The sequence below is a fragment of the Pogona vitticeps genome, chromosome 3 (assembly GCF_051106095.1).
Source record: "Pogona vitticeps strain Pit_001003342236 chromosome 3, PviZW2.1, whole genome shotgun sequence".
NCBI classification, from domain to species: Eukaryota; Metazoa; Chordata; class Lepidosauria; order Squamata; family Agamidae; genus Pogona; species Pogona vitticeps.
The window spans coordinates 89500266-89513672 of NC_135785.1; the positions used below are offsets into that span (position 1 = coordinate 89500266).

The window sequence follows — 13407 nt, forward strand, 5'->3', positions numbered from 1 at the left end:
AAGACAAGGTCTTATATTAATTTTTGCTCCAAAAACACATTACAGCTTATTTTCAGGGGATGTTTTATTTTTTCCATGTACAACAAACTACATGTATTCAAATACAGTCATGTCATCTTCTTCTGGTTGCTTCAAAATGGTGGAGGATGGGGTTTCACTTAACTAGGGCTTATTTTTGGGGTAGGGCTTATATTGCGAGCATCCTGAAAAATCATAGGTAAAGGTAAAGGTTCCCCTTGACAATTTCTTGTCCAGTCGTGTTCGACTCTAGGGGGCGGTGCTCATCCCCATTTCCAAGCCATAGAGCCAGCGTTTTGTCCAAAGACAATCTTCCGTGGTCACATGGCCAGTGCGACTTAGACACAGAACGCTGTTACCTTCCCACCAAGGTGGTCCCTATTTATCTACTTGCATTTGCATGCTTTCGAACCGCTAGGTTGGCGAGAGCTGGGACAAGCAACGGGCGCTCATTCCGTCTGAAAAATCATACTAGGGCTTATTTTCAGGTTACGTCTTATTTTCAGGGAAACAGGGTAGTTGTTGCCACGTGAAGTAATTTATTTTCTAAATGTCCATCTGCAAATACATCATGATGTCCCTAAATTGGCTTAACTAAAAAATAACCAAGAAGAACATTTCTTGACCATTGCACTATGCTTCTGTATAGTTCATATAAAGTTGGAAGAATGCTGAGTAGCAAGTTTGTTTGCTTGTTCATTTATAGTATCTTTTATTACTACACCTGAAAAGGACCCAAGGTGACTTGCATTGTTAAAATACCGTTTTTAAAGCTAACGAGTATACAGATACAAAAAGGATAACAACAAACTGGAACAAGTTCAGAGGAAGACAACAAGGATGATCAGGGGACTGGAAAACAAGTCCTATGAGGAAAGACTGAAAGAACTGGGCATGTTTACTTTGAGAAAAGAAGACTGAGGGGAGATATGATAGTACTTTTCAAATATTTGAAAGGTAGTCATACAGAGGAGGGGCAGAATCTGTTCTTGATCATCCTAGAGCACAGGACATGTAATAATGGGCTCAAGCTACAGAAAGCCAGATTTTGGTTGAATATCAGGAAGAATTTCTTAACTGTTAGAGCAGTACAACAATGGAATCAATTACCTGGGGGGGGGGGTAAGTGCTCCAATGCTGGAGGCATTCAAGAGAAAATCGGACAACCATCTGTCAGATCTGCTTTGATTTGGATTTCTGCATTAGCAGGGGATTGGACTCAATGGCCATATAGCCCCCTTCCAAGTCAATTATTCTGTGATTCCATGACTCTATGTCTCATCAATAGGAGGTAACTGGTAGGTGATGATTTCTAGATAACTTGGGAATGTGTTTCAGTTATATAACAACCTCTCCCAATTTATTCCAGTACTGCAATCAGTGCTGATCTTACCAAATAAAGAGTCATTTCAATCCAAAATCATGATTATGATTAATTTCATGCAGTTGTAATTTTTTGCTCCATCTTATGCTTGTGGCATGGACTAGTTAAAATGTGATGGTGCTTTTTTAAATTGTCATGCTCAGACTTCAATATTTTTTTCTAAACCATGTTCAAGCACTTTACAGAACAGAAGACAGAAAAAGTCTCTAGCTATATAAGATCAATGCTTGTAGGTGCTGCACGGTTTGGTCCTGGGAAATTCAGGTTCATGTCCTCACTGAGCCATGAAATTTAGTGGGCGGTCTCTCAGCCTAATCTACCTCAAAGGATTGTTGTAAAGAAAAAAATGGGGTAAAGGAAAACGGGATTTAACTCCTTGGCAGGTATGTAACTAAGAAGAAAGTAAATGAATGGAACAAATGTTCTTGAGAATGATCATTTCTCAGACGGTAGGAGTTGATAGCCTTATAGGCCCCTTCTAACTCTATTATTCTATGATTCTGTGACATTTGTATGACTAAACAATGTGACTAATGAATATCTTGACAAATAAAAATAAAAGAAAATGATAACAAAATTTAAAAAATGAGCTGTTGAGGTACATGGTACACTCCTTATTAGAATGATGTAAAACCACCATTGGTTAAGCTTGAGTGTTTCCATGAGCTTCTTGAACACAGCAAATACTATTAAATTAACCCACTGGGCTAATAGGATTAACTGAGAAAATGGCTCACATAAATCTCCCCATTATAAGAGAGAGAAAATGCCCAGAGTACTGTCTGCAATAAAGAAAATGTCCTGCTTGTTTAGTACAAAGATTGATCTAGCTTTCATCTCTTAACATATAAGGTCTCTAACCCAGTTTACTTGAAAAGTGCTTTTGTAGCTAGCTGTTAAGGAAGGACATTGATTTATAAGCCATAACACAATATACACTCCATATTCATAACTAGATCCTGTCAATAAGATCTTGTACCACTCCCCTTTTTGAGCCACTTGGTGCTGAATGAACTTACCACAATTTCAGTCTAAACTTGTTTTTAAACCCTGCTTCTTTTTAATTTTTTTAAAAATCAGAACCTCTTCAAGAAATTGTTCAAAAACATTTCAAAAAGCTTTAAGAAGCTGTGACCGACAGGCCAGAAACCACACCTGTCCATCACAATGGAATACTAATTCAGTAGCCAATGGTTGTGCAGGAGGGCAGAACCGGGGAATATAAGAAGAGAATGGAGGACAGTTAGAGTTTCAGTTAGCGTTAGGATTTCAGTTAGCCAGGTGTTAGGGGCTTCGGTTAGTGATGATATAGGACAGTTAGTCAGGAGTTAGGGAAAGAGTTAGGTAGTTGGAAGAATTTGTTTTGGAAAGAAACACTTGGAAAGAAATGTATAAGAGAACTGAATGCAACTGTTATAAAGTGATTGAAACTAAATACAAAGTAACCAGCATATTTCTAAGTTAAATTAAGTTTAATGAACACCAAATACAATTCCATTTATGATTTCCTTGATTCTTAAATATGTTAACCTATTAATAAACAATATTATATTTGACAGGATTGATTCTGTGATCCTAATTGGTAATTGGGGAAGGATTTCCTCTGGTGGCAGTGGAAGTGGAGACAAGAGAAATTGTCATACCCAAAGGCAAATATGTTTTGTTAGGGAGAACGTACAGAGGAGCTGGGTGTGTGTGACAGAAGCACTTCAGAAATGATCTTCTCTGCTAGATTTGTTTGTTTTATTTTTTAATAAATATTTTATTGAATTTTTTCTATGTTTCTATCCATTGCAACCAGAGTGATTTATTACAATATGTTCCATTCATTTCATTTTGTCTTATACTCTCTAACATAATATTAATCTAATCTATTCTACTTAAATTAGTGTAGATTTGCTTGTTTTAATTGTGGATTAGTACCAAAATGAAAAGCTTATTCTGCATGAGACAATATGGAACTTCCTTGAAGGAGAAAAAAAAAACTGTGAGCTTACATATGCTTGTTCATCACTTGAAAGCCTCAAGACCAGACTTGCTTTTGAATGGTAACATTCTCATAATATCAGTATGGAAGAATCCATGGGTTGGGTGAATGACAAAGAGAGGAAAACTGCAGAGATATGGTACTGCAAGTTGTCAGTCAACCCTGCCTGAATCGCACTAGTAATATGTCATGATTCTGAAAAGATACCAGCCTCACGTGAGAGCACAGTTTGCTGTCCTCTGAAGATGCCAGCCACAGAGACTGGTGAAACATTGGGAAGAACCACTTTCAGAACACGGCCAAGAAGCCCGAAAAACCCACAACAACCATTAGATCCCGGCCGTGAAAGCCTTCGCGAATACATGAAACTGCTATCTCCTTGTGGTGAGAGATCTTCCTGTTTCTAGGGTGTGAAAGGTCATTGCTGCTAGTATCCTTTGATATGTAGGAATGCAGTGTGGGAACTTGTTCGACTATTACAGAGGTCAAGAGTATCCAGAGAGAGAGGTTTGATACAGAGATTCGATACAGGTAAATAAAATGCATAGATCCATAATAAAGCTTACATAATAAAGAATAGGCACAAGTACTGTATACATAAGTATATTGATACAGTTTAGGTAGAATATGCAGGATGTATTCCATTAGAAAATATTGAAGTACAGTATAGAGAAAGAGATACAGCTGTGATCAGTATACAGTTGTGCTGGTTTATATGTTTGTTATATTGTGACTCCATCTTGTCCCCCTATCAATCCCGTCTCTTTTGTTCTTGTACAATGTGATGATGTTTGCATCCTTCATGCCCTGTGGTACTCCACCTTCCCTCCAGCAAAGACGAAAGACTTCATACAGTTCGGTGGTAATGATCTCTTCACAGCACTTCAACAGGGATGTTATCCTTTCCAGGTGCCTTGCCGGAGGTGAGGGAATCCAAGGGCATATTTATTTCTGCTAAGGTTGGTTCGCTGTCCAAATCTTCCAAAACAGGCAGGCACTCAAGGTTATTTAATGCTTCTTCGGCTACTACATTCTCTTTGGAATATAGCTCATAGTGCTGCACCCAGCGTTCCATCTGCTGTGCTCGGTCCTGGATGATCATGCCTGTAGCAGACTTCAAGGGAGCAGATTTTTTCTATATTGGACCTAAAGCCTGCTTGATACCGTCATACATTCCTTTGATGTTACCTGTGTCTGCTGCCATCTGAATCTAAGAGCAGAGCTGAAGCCAATAATCATTGGAACATCTCCTGGCAGCCTGTTGGACTTTGCTACAAGCAGTTTGAAGGGCCTGCAAGTTGTACTCACTAGGACAGGCTTTGTATGCTGCTAGAGCTCTCCTCCTATTCTCGATGGCTGGCATCAGCTCCTCCGAATGGGCTTCGAACCAGTCTGCCATCTTTTTGGTCTTCTTGCCAAATGTGGACAAGGCAGTGTTATAAACAGTGTTCTTGAAATGTTCCCATCGTTCAAGTGCATTTGCATCAGCTGGGCCTGGAAGGGTTTCCTGACGTAGGAGAATGCCTACTGCATATAAAATAAGAGAAACTAAAAACCCAAAGTTTCTAGCTTCTCTAGCTGTGTAGTTCTCCTTATATATTCTATGTTTATATTAATGAATTGGGTGGAATGTGGGTGTGCTCTTTTATGTTTACTTCACTATTGGAAACGGCTCGGAGTAGTGACAATGGCACTAGACGGTGTGGTATAAAAATATAATAATAACTACATTTCTGCAAAATGTTTCAAATGTTGAAGAATTTAATTGACCTATGCTAAGCATTGTTGAGGCCTGTTGATGGGTGAATCTTTGACTCTGACTCTTACCCTGCCTTTACATAATACCGTGGAAGAGAACTTTTAGCTAGTGTCCTATGAAGTTGTAGGCTTATGGTAGTGTATCTTCAACAATAAATCTTTTATAATAAAGAAACTAAAACTGAGCAAGGGGAAGTAATTCAATGCAACCAGAGTCTGAAAATTAGACCTATCTGAAAGTGGTCTGAAGGGTAGAAAAATGGGTTGTGAACATGTTTCACTATGTTATTCTATTAATAAATCTCATAATCCTCAAAGTTGGGTGTTTGTTGTTGTTGTTGCTGTTGCTGTTGCTGCTATTCAACCCATTGCCAATAAATCCCATTAAGTTCCACTGGTGCCCCCAGGATTTTTTTCAGAGGGAACAAAGATCCATAGTGGTATATTAGCATAATCCATACACACACTACCTGTCACTGCAAAACAGTGGGTCTGTGTACATTACAATAATACATTCCATAATTTCACGTTCGTTTCCTTTAATCTATTTTGTGATGGTACGTCTCCATATTGAAAGGAAGCCTGGTCGCACGCCTACTACTCCTGCTATCAATAATCACGAAAGGACCCCTCCCCGCCCCAGGTAGCAGCACTTAACGTACGAATCCGTCCCAGTGGATGCCTTGCAGGCGTGCAACTGTTTAAGCAACAGAACCCTATAGGCACCATCGCTCTGGAGCCTCAACCCCTGTGTGCTCCGTGGGTCTTCCTTCTAGATAAATGCGCCTAAATGGTGTCCCTTCACCCTTTTAACTATTCTCCCCAAGGTTGCCACTCCCGGACCTTGCTCCTTCGTTCAAGTGGTGGTGGGGGGAGTGCGCGCGGAGAAGGGTCTCCCAGCTCTCGCGCCGTCCCCCGCCCTCTCCACTGGGGCGGGAGGGGGGACTCGGAGCCGGCGTTTGGCGCGCTTGCGCATGCCTTGGGGTTGCCTTTGCTCGCTCGCTCGCTCGCTGTGACCGGCCTCACGTAGAGCCGAGCTGCCGAGGCTTCCATTGCCGGGATCTGAGGGGCCGCCTCCAGAGGCCGGTGGTGGGCGGGATCCCGGCCCGTATACGCATTCCGAAAGGGGCCTGCTGCCTTGGGCTAAGTCTGCGGCTGGACTGAGAGACGCGAGAGAGACACGGAGGCGCGCTTGTCTCTTGAGGTAGGTTTGCACGGTCTCCCGTGCCCACCACCCTGCCTCGCCCCTCCGGGACTTGACATGGGTGACCTGACGAGGACGGCTGAGGGGGGGGGAAAAGGGGGGGGATAATGGGGCAGCTGAGCCGGCGCTCCCGCTTCTCCTCGGCTTCTTTCCTCGCTGCCCAGCCGAGGTAGAAGCGGGAGGAGGTTGCATTTCCCTTGCTTCTCCCCCCCCCCCCCCCAGCCGAAGTTGCGTGCATGCTTGCTCTGCCCTTTTTTTCCTTCAGTACCGAGCAGTACGTCGAGAAACTTCCTCGTTGAGACCCGTTCAGAAAGGACGCCGCGGTTTTAAGCCCCCCCCCAACGCTCACTTTTAGCCTCCACAAATGAGCCAGGTTTTTTTAACCATCGACACTAAATGGCCTCGTCTGGGCGCTGCTCTGACGGTCCGCTTAAGGGACTTGCTTCGTAGTTGGTCCCGTTCTCTCTCTCTCTCCCCACCCTGCCTCAGCCCGGGAATTTCCTTGCTTCTCCCAGGCGCTTTCTCTTCCTTTTCCTTTGCAAAGCGGGTTGGGACCGAGAAGAGGCGGTGGAGACGGAGACGGGCCGGGGCTTGACAGGATCTCGGCTTCTCCGAGAAGGCAACAACTTTCTTCCCCTTTCCTGGAAACAAAGTTGCGGCGCTGCCCAGCGGCGTTGCTGAGATCTAAGCCCGTTCGGTCTTGTCAGAGGCACGCCGAGATTGGGTTTTCTCCCTATTGCTGCCCCCAGGGCGAAATAACTGGAGGGCTGACGTGGAAATGGGTCTCGAATTGAACACCCACTCCTTCGCGCAGGATAGCGCTTCTTCATCCATTGAGGACTGGAGTGCAGAGAGGATTTTCTTGTACATTTAGGAGGGGGTGGGGGTGCTGATTCTTTTCTCCATCTCGCATCTCCGATTCTGCATCTCAGGCTGTTAATACTGGCTGCTCATCCCCGTTTTCATAATACGACGGCCGTTGTCCTGATACCAGCATGCATGGCAGGCCTAATATGAAATGAGAATAATGTCTGATTTGCTTAAATAGATGATAAACCACTTCTCTCAACTTTTGCCAAACTTTAGTTTAAAGTTTAGCCAAGTTTTCCGTACGTAGTTTCTTAAACAGATTAGACACAACAATTCCTAGTTTAAAAAAAAAGAGGTTGAGCTGGATTGGTTTACGGAGACATTCTTAGCAAGCAATACATGCTCTGGATTCCCTCCTCCCTTTTTCTGAGCATAAATTGATCTCTCTGCAAATAAGAGGGAACAAACACCAGAGTGGGCCAACGAGCCAATGTGAAAGAGGACTGTTTATACAGAAATTTTAAGTGCTTTTTCTTCAGCGGCAGCACTTTTTATTAGAGTCCTCTTGGAAGGAATTTTGAAAAGAAGTGTCCATTACGTGAGTGGGGGAGGGTGAAATACGTGGCAGTGGCATTCTTTCATCAACCTTTTGCTCCCTTCACAAACTTCTGGAAAGAAGCTATTTCTGCTGACTCTTACTCATGCTCTCTAAGCATGAATAGCATGCCGTTTTAAGCAGCTCACCCAGATATGAAAAATCTGAGGTTTTCTGGGTGTGGAGTTACATAAGTTCATTTAAAAAAAAAGAATTTGGTCAGTGTTCTAAAATATTTATGTTTACAAGTTTGAATAGTTTTTTCCTGATAATTCTGTATTGCATCATACTTGGATGATACAGATATGTTGAATGGATTTTTCTAATACTGAGAGTTGAGTAGGTTGAATATGAGATTTTGGCAACAAAATAAAGTGATCTAGATGTCTGAAGTGTAAGAAGCATAAAAAGCCAAACTGATGGGAGATCCTTTAGAAGTTTATCTGCTATTCATAAATTCCTTTAGCTGTTGATACAATCTGATACAGGCAAATACAAACTGTTTTCCTCATGTGAGAAAACACTTTAAAAGAGAACTTGTAGCTGCGACTACACAGTGTCCACTAAGGCTATAAATCCAGTGCTCACTTACTTCGCAGTAAACTCCCTTTGAACTGAGTGGGACTTCTTTCTGAGTAGAATGAGTATAGGGCTGCCTGTCTCTCTCCTGTTCTACAGTGCAAAGTGACAGAACTCAAAGCTTATTGGAATGTAAAAGCAGGCAAGTCAAGATTATCACAGACACCCTCTCCCCCCACTCTGGTACATAGTGGGCCATTTAGTGCCTTCTTTAATTGTAAGAAGCCTTGAGCTTAATTTAGGAAAAAGGTATCCAATAATGACCAACTGCCCCTAATTGGTATGTTGACTTGTAATGTTTACCATTTTAGTAGTGATAATTTTAATTTAGTTTCCTTGTAAACTGATGGAATAGTTTGAAACTTTAAAGGCAAGGGATGATTGTAATAAATAGTACATAAATAATGAAGATTCAGGTTACAGGGCTTAATATTTTGGGGATGCCAAGGAAGAGGAAATGTACTAATTTGCCACAAATTGTATTCTTGAAGGCTTTCACAGCGGGATCTGATGGTTGTGGGTTTTTCTGGCTCTTTGGCAGTGTTCTTCCTGACGTTTCACCAGTCTCTGTGGCTGGCATCTTCAGAGGACTGGAGTAGGAACTCTGTCCATGCTCTTGTTGCTGTTTGTTGGATAGTTCAGTATTTATAGCTGTGGGAACAGCTTTTGTCCTTTTTCAGGAGATAGGGTGATGATAGAGCTCAGGGTGTTTTTGTTGTGGATGTATTGTTGTGATAAGGGGGAGAGATTATCTGTCACTGTGATTGATGGGTGTCATTAGCTGGTCTTTTTTGTGTGCAGTGACCCCAGGTCCTTGTGGCTGGGTAGAGTTTGTTGACCTTTTGCATGCTGTATTTTTCAGTGCTGGAAGCCAGGCCTTGTTAAGTTTTAGACTTTCCTCTTTTTTGTTGAAGCTCTGCTGGTGTTTATGGATTTCATAAACACCAATTGTTTGCTCATTTCAGAAAGGTAAAAACATTTCAGATGGTAAAAGCTGCTTGAAATCAGTACCATCAAGTAGCTTCTGACTTAGGGTGATCCTTTTTTCAAAGTTTTCTAGGTACAGTATAGTGTTCTCAGAAATGGTTTCCCACCCCACCCTGAGACTGTGTAGCTTGTCCAAGGCTACACGGGTTGGCTCTTCTCATGGGACACACAGTAGAGAATTCAACTCCCAAGTCTCTGCCTTCCTAGTCAGATACCTAACTGCGGGTATGGCTGCATTAGAGTGATCTAGTCTGGTTTGATTTGGAATGGTGGGGCTTGATTTAATCATTCTTTCCATTCAGATAGAAATTGTTCCTGCAACCCCTGTAGTTGTGATCTGGACATTTTGGAGTTGGATTGTTACCTTTTGGTCTATTTGGTCACAGTGTATCCCTCCCAACCTTCTGCCTTCTCTTCTGCAGTAATTGTCAGCCAGTCCAGAAAGAGCTTGTTTCCGTTTGCTTGCTGGTGGGCATTAATATTTGGTTTTTATGCACACAAAGGAGGGTATGGAGTGCCATGTTTCAGCTCCGTGTTCCTCCTTTTTAAAAAATTAATTTGTTGTAAGTGGCATGACAATTTAGTAATGCAGCACAATAGTAGAAAAGTAGTTCTTCTAAAAATAAAAAATTAAAACAAAAAAATCCTTATTTCACTTCAAAATGGGTCGGAGGTGACATCCACAGCCACAACCAGACCACACTCACCTCTACACATCACCACTGATATCTAGGAAGAACACACACCCAACCCCACACAAGTGATCTAGGCTACTGCATGGGGGAAAATGTTTATTTGGGGCAGTCCTAATCATTCCAAATAAACAGTAGGCTCCAAACCTAAATCAATCTGGGATGGATTGGTCTCCCTTAGGAATAAGTTGGAACACTCTAACACAGTGGTCCCCAACCTTGGGCCTCCAGATGTTCTTGGACTACAACTCCCAGAAGTCTTCACCACCACCTCTGATGGCCAGGATTTCTGGGAGTTGAAGTCCAAGAACATCTGGAGGCCCAAGGTTGGGGACCACTGCTCTAACATGAATGCAGTACAGACAGTGGTTTTTAGAGTGTTCCCAACTGTTCCAGCAGGTGGCTACAGAGTGGAATAGATTGTTGTGTAGCTACCTCTCACTTAGCTATCCAGCCAGGGTACTGTGCTAAAATGGCCAGAATCCTTTTCATGCAACTGGCATATGACAAGGAATATAAGTGGCTCCTTATTAACTACCATGTTTCCCTGAAAATAAGACCTGACCTGAAAATAAGCCCTAGTATGATTTTTCAGGATACTTGTAATATAAGCCCTGCCCCAAAAAATAAGCCCCAGTTAAGTGAAACCCACCTTCCACCATTGTGCAGCAACCAGAAGATGACATGACTATATTTGAATAAATGTAGATTGTTGTACATGAAAATAATTGCTTGAAAATAAGCCCTAATGCATTTTTGGAGGAAAAACACTGAACCTATGCTGCCATAAATAACTTGAAGAATTTGGATTGGTAAACCTTAATGATTGTCCAGACTTCTTATTTTGCCTTTTCTAACAACTCATTAGAAGTTTGGTCACCAGCAAACAGCATTGAGGTCAAAGAGTGGAAAATGCAAAGTGCCTCATTGCTTATTGGCTGTTAGTGTCACCATATGTTGGATGTTATTTGAGGGCACAGAACACACACATATAATGGCTAGTTCTTTGCATACTTGATTCCTGCTCTATTTTTGCAAACATATAAAAACATGCATAGATCCTTTGGCACTTTGATGAGTAATAGGTTCTATTTTGCATATTTTTGTGGTCTGTAGGCCACCTTTCCAGATGCAGACAGACCATATAGCTCATGAAAATGTGCTGAATAAAATTTACTAGTCTCAAAGGTTCCACAAAATACTATGATGTTAATATAATGGTCTTGCAGGTGGATGTCAGTCTCTACCATCTCTTTTGCTTTTGTACATTTGTATCATGGTCAAGGTACATTCACTTGAATGCTGCTTTTTAAATTTGTTTTTTGAGTGAATTTTTACTGTGAGCCATATGATTGAGGTCTACATGAATCCTAGTCTTGTGAAACACCATCTTATTATATTCTTTGTCTTGAGCTAAAATCAGGTTTCCAGTTGTTGAACAGAAAACAGACACGAAACTGGACTTGCAAAGGATGTGTGATTTCTAAAATACCTAAGATAATAAAGTCATAAGTTTAAATGAAGCACATCCCAGGAGACCTAGCCTGGCCTGCGGAAGGATGATTAACTTTTCTATGGGTAGAAAAGAATGGAAATGTTTAGCCCCTTGGTATTGTCTTGATGTGGATGCTGCTTCTGGCAAACAGTTAACGCTAAAACAGTGGACAGTAGAAGTGCAAGTTCTGGTGCCTTAAAATAAAAATGAAAGTAACATATAATAGAGTGGTCCTGTGATCAGTGGAAAAGACAGAGGGAAAGTTTAAAATATGTGGGTGCATTAACAATAGCTTGAGAAGTGCTTGAGGTGGGAAGGATGAAGATAAGCCAGGAATATCAACAAGGCCAGTGGTATAGAAGTACAGTACTAACTCCACCTGATGGGAAACTAGCTCTCCCTGAACTTGCAGGCTGTGTGAGTATCATAAACAACAGGTACTTTTACAAAACATAAAAGTTATACCCCAACATTCCCAATGGTAGTGGGTTACAATGTATATTTGAGTTATGATTCTATTTGTCATTTATGTTTTTGTTATATCTTGTTATAATTTTAAAAAAATTAAACAACAGGTACTTTAATTGTTTAATCAAGATTAGTTGACATAATTCTTTCTCCTAGAATTAACTTCCAATTTCTCTTCTGTATGGACTTTAAAAAAGAATGTGGGCAGCTTGGAGTAGGGAGAAAAACTTAACAGATGTCTCTTAGACACTAATTATAAGTTTAAAAGAATGACTCTATTGATCCTGAACTAATATTTTATATGAAAAAGGATGACTTGTGAAGTCAAGAGCTAGACTGTTGTCTGATTCAGCTCTCAGAGCATCTGTGCAGCTAGAGCTATCCTTCTGATATGGCAAAAGACATTGGAAATTATTGAAGTATGTTTTAAAACCATTGTGGGACAGGCTGCTGGGACAATGTGCTGGGAAAAAGGAAAAGTGCAAGTCCAGAATTTTGTAGTGTTGATTCATTTTATTTATTTATTTAAAATGTACATGCTTTTTTTCTCTTAAAGGACCCAGGGCAGTTCACAGTATTAGAAGAAACAAAGTTAAAAGCGGAATAATAAATTATTGCATTGTTTTTTAAAAGTTTAATAGTAGCTAATGACCAGAAATACTGTTATTTCGACAAAATGAAGGTTAGTTTCCTTTGAGGCCAGTTAGTTTCCAGCAAATTTGTTTTAATTATTGACTTGGAGGAATGGATAGTCAGATTGTTTCCATTTTACTGAAGCAAATAAAAATTCCCTTGGTTAACAAAATATTTTTTGTCAGGAATTAATTCAAGAAGGATTTGCTGGAAATGCAAAAATCACTTGGTTATTCTGGGTTGTGGGGTGCCTCCTGTCAAACATTCTTTTCTGTTTACAATATGACAACAGTCCACTTGTCTTAAAAGAAAAGTGAGGTTTATCTAATTATGTATGTCTATAGGAACTCTGATTGCTAGAGGTTGCAGTCATGAGGCTGATAGTTGGATTGGTGTGAAATATGCACCTCAGAATGCTAGACCATCAGCTCTAGCCACCATAGTCAACAGTTAGGGATAACAAGGTGGAGAACAATATCTCAATGGCTACACATTCAACAGCCCTGCCGCCTGTTCCTTTTTCTTGTTTGTGTGCTTCAGGACTTTTTTCCTGTAGTTTCTTGTCTCCATGCCCAGAGTGAATGAACAAGAGACACAGAGGCAGAGTGTGTTCCAAGAGCAGTGGGCTGTTTTTCTCACAGTTTGGTAGACCATTTCACACAGCCTGTTTCACCATCAACTGCAGTAAAGTGATGCATGGTTCCTATCTTCCAGATATTTCAGGCTTGAAAAGTTAGAATTAATCCATATAAGAGTTGCAATTATTTCCGAAGGTTACCTTTTTTGGAGTTATCTAG

The 13407-nt window shown here is 41.1% G+C and overlaps 1 protein-coding gene across 4 annotated transcripts in view; it reads left to right on the top strand.

Moving 5' to 3' along the window:
• The first annotated feature begins 6150 nt into the window (after positions 1-6150).
• Positions 6151-13407, top strand: part of P4HA1 (prolyl 4-hydroxylase subunit alpha 1) — a 52257-nt gene continuing 45000 nt past the window's right edge. For all 4 annotated transcript variants that reach the window (XM_020783156.3, XM_020783157.3, XM_078391361.1 and 1 more), the window contains exon 1: positions 6151-6351. The gene's annotated coding sequence lies outside the window, so the exon portion shown is untranslated. The remainder of the gene's footprint in view (positions 6352-13407) is intronic.